The following is a 5,685-nucleotide window of genomic DNA, read 5'->3' as shown; positions in this document are numbered from 1 at the left end:
AACCCTAAAACCAGCACAGGCATTGCAGAAGGTATCTGTTACTGCTCAGGGAAGGAAGACCAAAAAGCTGCAAAAAATTATAAGTTTTCAAAAACTATATACCACAATTTAAAAAGGTGTTTAGAAATCAACTATGCTTTTAAATTTACATTATATAGAAAATAAGTTAAGCTACCTACAAGAGCATAATTCAAACAGTAAATTAAATAGAAGTCAAAAAATAGGGACTTAAAAATTCTTAAGTTAAGATGGGGCTCGAATGGTGTCAAATATGTACTTTCCGGCTTAATTTTGCTAAAATATACAAAATAAACAATTTAAACATAAAAAAGCGCTCATGAAATTATTGGGAGATGAAAGTTACTTATTAAGGTTTGATAAGTGACATTTATGGATAAAATTATATAGAATCTCATGGTTTCAACAATTTTCCAGCGCGATGTCAAATAAGTATTTTCCAGAATTATATTAATCGCAAAGAAAAGGCTGTCAAATTATTGGGAGATAGAAGGTATTAAGTAACCCTTAGATGAAATTACGTCTACATAATTACTACTTTGTTCTCATCATTCACCCCAAGCCTTTACCTCTTTTAGTTCATCCCACACACGACATCAGTCTCTTTCGCCGACCCTAGCCATGTAGTTACAAATTAAAATTTAATATTTGAAAAAACTCACCATAACGTTGTAATGGCAATCGCAATCCTTTACCAGTCCCATTATCTCCTCTCTACCAGCACAGGCATTGCAAAAGGTGTCTCCATCACTGCTCATACAAGGAAGACGAAAAAGCTGCAGAAAATTATAAGTTTTCAAAAACTATATACCAACATTTAAAAAGTTGTTTATAAATCAATTATGCTTTTAAATTTACATTAAATAGAAAATTAGTTAAGTTACCTACAACGACGTAATTCAAACAGTAAACTAAATAAAAGTCAACAAATAGAGACTTAAAAATTCTCAATTTAACATGGGGCTCGAATGCAGCGTTAATTATTAGGAGATGGTAGGCAATTACTAAATTTTAAGAAGTAATAATTGTGTTAAAAATTACGTATAATCTCATGGTGGCAATGACAAATGAGTACTTTACGACTTAATTTTAGCTAAAATATGCAAAATAATTTAAACATAAAAAGCATTCGTGAAATTATTGCAAGGTGGTAGGCTTCTCCTAAGTTTTGAAAATTGATGATAATGTTAAAAACTACGTAATAATAAATAAGAAATTTAAACATGGTTATGGAATTATATATGAATAATTATTATTTGAAAATGCTCACCATTACCTTGTGATAGCAATCGCAGTCCTTTACCAGTCCCATCATCTCTTCTCTACCAGCACGGACACTGCAGAAGGTCCATATATATCACTGCTCAGGGAAGGAAGGCAGAAAAGCTGCAAAAAAAATAAAATTTTTCAAAAACTATATACCAACATTCAAAGAGGTGTTTAGAAATCAACTATGCATTTCAATTTACATTAAACAGAAAATAAGTTAAATTGCATACAACAACGTAATTCAGACAGTAAACTAAATAGAAGAAAATAAATACAGACTTAAAAATTTTTAATTTTACATGGGGCTCGAATGTAGCTTTAATTATTAGGAAATGATAAATATTTACTAAGTTTTAAGAAGTAATAATTATGTTAAAAATTACGTAGAATCTCATGGTGTCGATAATTTTTAAATACGCTAAATAAATTAAACATAAAGAAGCGTTCGTGATATTATTGCAAGATGATAATGTTAAAAATTACGTAATAAATAAGAAATTTAAACATGGTCATGGAATTACATATTAAAAATTAATACTTGAAAAAGCTCACCATTACGTTGTGATGGCAATCGTAATCCTTTACCAGTCCCATCATTTCTTCTCTACCAGCACGGGCATTGCAGATGATCTCTATCACTGCTCATAGAAGGAAGACGAAGAAGCTGCGAAAAATTAAAAGTTTTCAAAAACTATATACCAACGTTTAAAAAGCTAGTTTAGAAATCAACAATCCTTTTAAATTTACATTACATAGAAGATAATTTAAGTTACCTTCAATAACGTAATTCAAACAGTAAACTAAATAGAAGTTAATAAATAGTGACTTAAAAATTTTCAATTTAACATGGGGCTCGAATGCACCATTAATTATTACAAGATGGTAGGTATTTACTAAGTTATGAGAAATAAAAATTTGTTAAACATTACGTAGAATCTGGTGGTATCAATGATATTGAGTGCGGTGTTAAATAACTACTTTACCACATAACTTTTGCTAAGACATGCAAAATAATTTAATCGTTAAAAAGCGCTCGTCAAATTATTAAGACATTATAGGTATCTAAGTTTAAAGAAGCGATAAATATGTTAAAAATTACGTAGAATCTCATGGTGTCAAGTGCGGAGATAAATAAGTACTTTGCGACATAATCTTAGCTGAAATACGCTAAATAAATTAAACAGAAAGAAGCGTTCTTGATATTATTGCAAGACGGTAGGCTTCTACTAAGTTTTGAAAAGTGATGATAATATTAAAAATTACGTAATAACAAATAAGAAATTAAACATGGTCATGGAATTAATTACATATGAATAATTAATACTTGAAAATACTCACCATTACGTTGTGATAGCAAACGCAGTCCTTTACCAGTCCTACCATCTCTTCTCTGCCAGCACAGGCATTGCAGAAGGTATCTGTTACTGCTCAGGGAAGGAAGACCAAAAAGCTGCAAAAAATTATAAGTTTTCAAAAACTATATACCACAATTTAAAAAGGTGTTTAGAAATCAACTATGCTTTTAAATTTACATTATATAGAAAATAAGTTAAGCTACCTACAAGAGCATAATTCAAACAGTAAATTAAATAGAAGTCAAAAAATAGGGACTTAAAAATTCTTAAGTTAAGATGGGGCTCGAATGGTGTCAAATATGTACTTTCCGGCTTAATTTTGCTAAAATATACAAAATAAACAATTTAAACATAAAAAAGCGCTTCTGAAATTATTGGAAAATAGTACCCTTGTATTAACTAATGAAAAGTGAAAATGACGTTAAAAGGTGCGTAGAATTTCATGCTTTCGAGTGCGATGTCAAACATACACTTTAAGGCATAATTTTATCTAAAGTATGCAAAATAATTTAATGATAAGTTTTGAGAAGTGATAAGTATGTTAAAAGTTATGTACAATCTCATGGTACCAATGGTTTTCGAGTTCGCTTTTAAATAAGTACCTTCTGGCATAATTTTGACTAAAATATACACATTAATTTAAACATAAAGAAGCGCTTATGAAATAATTGCAAGATGGGACGCTTTTACTAACTTTTGAGAATTGATAATAGTGTTAAGAATTATGTAGAATCCCATGGTGTCAGTGGTTTTCGAGTGGGGTGTCAAATAATCTTTGAAAAATATTACCATTAATTTTTCAAGCTGTTATTGTAACTGTATTGCAAGATGGTATGCTTCTACTATTACTTTATATTGAACCCTAAAAGTGAACACCTGTATAATGCCAATATGATAACATCATACAATAGTTCATACGCAACTTAAACACTCTGTACTAGAACCAAAATTTGTTAGAAGGAACGCCAAAATTGGATACTTTTATTCAGGTTCGTGTCTTGACCGATCATTGAAGTCTCTCGACAATATCATTATTTGCGCCTTATTAGAGTAATAAAATTTAACAGAATATATAGACCAATATTTCAGGTGCTAGTTCTTGTTCTATCAATATATTTTAGAAGTCATTTTATCAATTTTGGGATCGTGCAGTCGAAATAAAGTGCGCGGTTGCAAGAAGATTTAGTTATCTCTCCGGAATTTTTAAGAAAATACGGAATGTTTTCCGCATTAAAAAGCAACTTAATATCAGAACAACGAAATACACTGTGGTAAACTGTATGTTCAAGTAGATAATCACAAAAAAGAAGGTAATATTTAATTTTCTGATTTAAATTATTTTTATTTTGTCGTAGTCGTGATCCGTCCGGATAACACATTGTAGTCGCCGTTTTGAGAGTACGGAGTAATTTGCATTGAATACCTTTGACGCTATGGGAAGATCATAATAACCCCTTGTCAGTATAATATGGCCATATAACTAAACCGTCGCTACCAAAAAAGTCAATGTAAGAAGTAATATTACGAAACTCATTTGCAGACAAACCCCAAAATTCGTAACTCCTACTCATTCACTGTTTATTCAATACCTTTTGATATATAATATTTAATATACTAGCAGGTGCCTACGTCTAATAGATAAGAAAACTACACACACAATTTTCCAAAAAATTATGTTTTAATGATAAAACAAAACCACAGATGATTGAATCGGTGGACATCGTACGCTTTACAGTAAGGAGAGCAACTTTTCGGAGTGGAAAAAAATAACCAATGCGCTCGATTGACATGAAACAGTTGCACGTATGTGCTTAAATACAACAAACGGCGAAATTAAATAAAAAGGAGCTTCAGTTATATGATTTCACGCTCTTACTTTTTCGCCAGTTCTTAACATTTAACCTAAACATTACTTTCAATCCCGCTGAAATAAAATAACGTAATTGAAGAATTTTTTTGTTTTAGTTACGACTACCTCATTATATTTTATATTTACTCATACAAAAAGAAAGATAAAATAAATCTATTTAACGTACACACTGCTTACTATCTGTCTTTTTTAATGTGAAAAAAATAAGATTCATTCGTTTAACCAAAAGTAGTAATTTTTTTATTAAAAATTAGCAAACAGTGTAACACAAATTTTCGTATGATTTTGATATTTCAATTTTTGTTTCTCAAATACGACACAGAATTGTCAAGGTTTGTCCCCTATTTCGATTTTCAGCTTTATTCAGAACCTATGTAACTTAATACATATTACTGCAGAGCCGCTTTGTGTTTAATTTTATCATAATCTTTCGTTATTATTATTATGATAACTATAAGCGCAATGTTACACTTCCTTACTATATGTTATATGCTGATAGATGCTCAATACAATATGCAAATAAGAATAAGGATAAACATAGCTCAGTAAAGGAATAATGAGAAAATAAGTAAAAATAGGCAATTGTTTCACAAAGTAATCAAGTTCAAAAACTTAGAAAACCCCCAATTTCGATAGACTAAAAAACTTTTATTGTACTTTCCACAGTTAAACACTAAAAGTAAAAATTGAAATAAATATCAATTAATTGCCATTTTTAAAAATTAAATACATCTATGTTACATTGTTGAAGACCTAATTTTTTCGATTTCAAAAAGTGCAAAACATTCCGTATTTAAATCAGATCCTTATCCACCAGTGAAACGCCGAAATGACCGGACTTACAGCTTCGAATTCTCGAAACTGCAGGCCCGACCATTTTGACGCTGTCACTGAGGGAGAAGGATAAATACGGAGTCGCGGTAAATTATATAAGCTAGCTATCCAGCCGCTCTTTCCGAAGCCCCAACCTCATACAATGAACTACCTAGGCGCCATCAGCAGTTCATCTGAGTGGAACAACTTACTCAAGAGACCGTATAATATACCTAAGCGTGGCTGCTAAGAGCGAGCTATATGTATTAACTAAACGGAAACAAATGGCGGTGAAAAGGTTAAACTAAAAGACATTTATTCACGCCTATTATACGAAATTTTAAACAAAATTTATATTGG

General features: G+C 30.6%; 1 long non-coding RNA gene across 2 annotated transcripts in view; it reads right to left on the bottom strand.

The window, feature by feature from the left end:
- Window positions 1-662: 662 nt before the first annotated feature.
- The window catches only part of LOC108732984, a 9,335-nt gene continuing 4,312 nt past the window's right edge, over window positions 663-5,685 (bottom strand). Inside the window, exons 2-5 of one of the 2 annotated variants that reach the window (XR_003232280.1) lie at window positions 2,626-2,737; window positions 1,840-1,951; window positions 1,289-1,404; window positions 663-794 (exon numbers count right to left, since the gene is read on the bottom strand). This is a non-coding gene — a long non-coding RNA (uncharacterized LOC108732984). The remainder of the gene's footprint in view (window positions 795-1,288; window positions 1,405-1,839; window positions 1,952-2,625; window positions 2,738-5,685) is intronic. The other variant, XR_003232281.1, reaches the window with a different exon arrangement.

The sequence above is a fragment of the Agrilus planipennis genome, unplaced genomic scaffold, assembly GCF_000699045.2.
Source record: "Agrilus planipennis isolate EAB-ADULT unplaced genomic scaffold, Apla_2.0 scaffold22, whole genome shotgun sequence".
Lineage (NCBI taxonomy): Eukaryota > Metazoa > Arthropoda > Insecta > Coleoptera > Buprestidae > Agrilus > Agrilus planipennis.
This window is presented reverse-complemented; position numbering and strand designations above follow the sequence as displayed.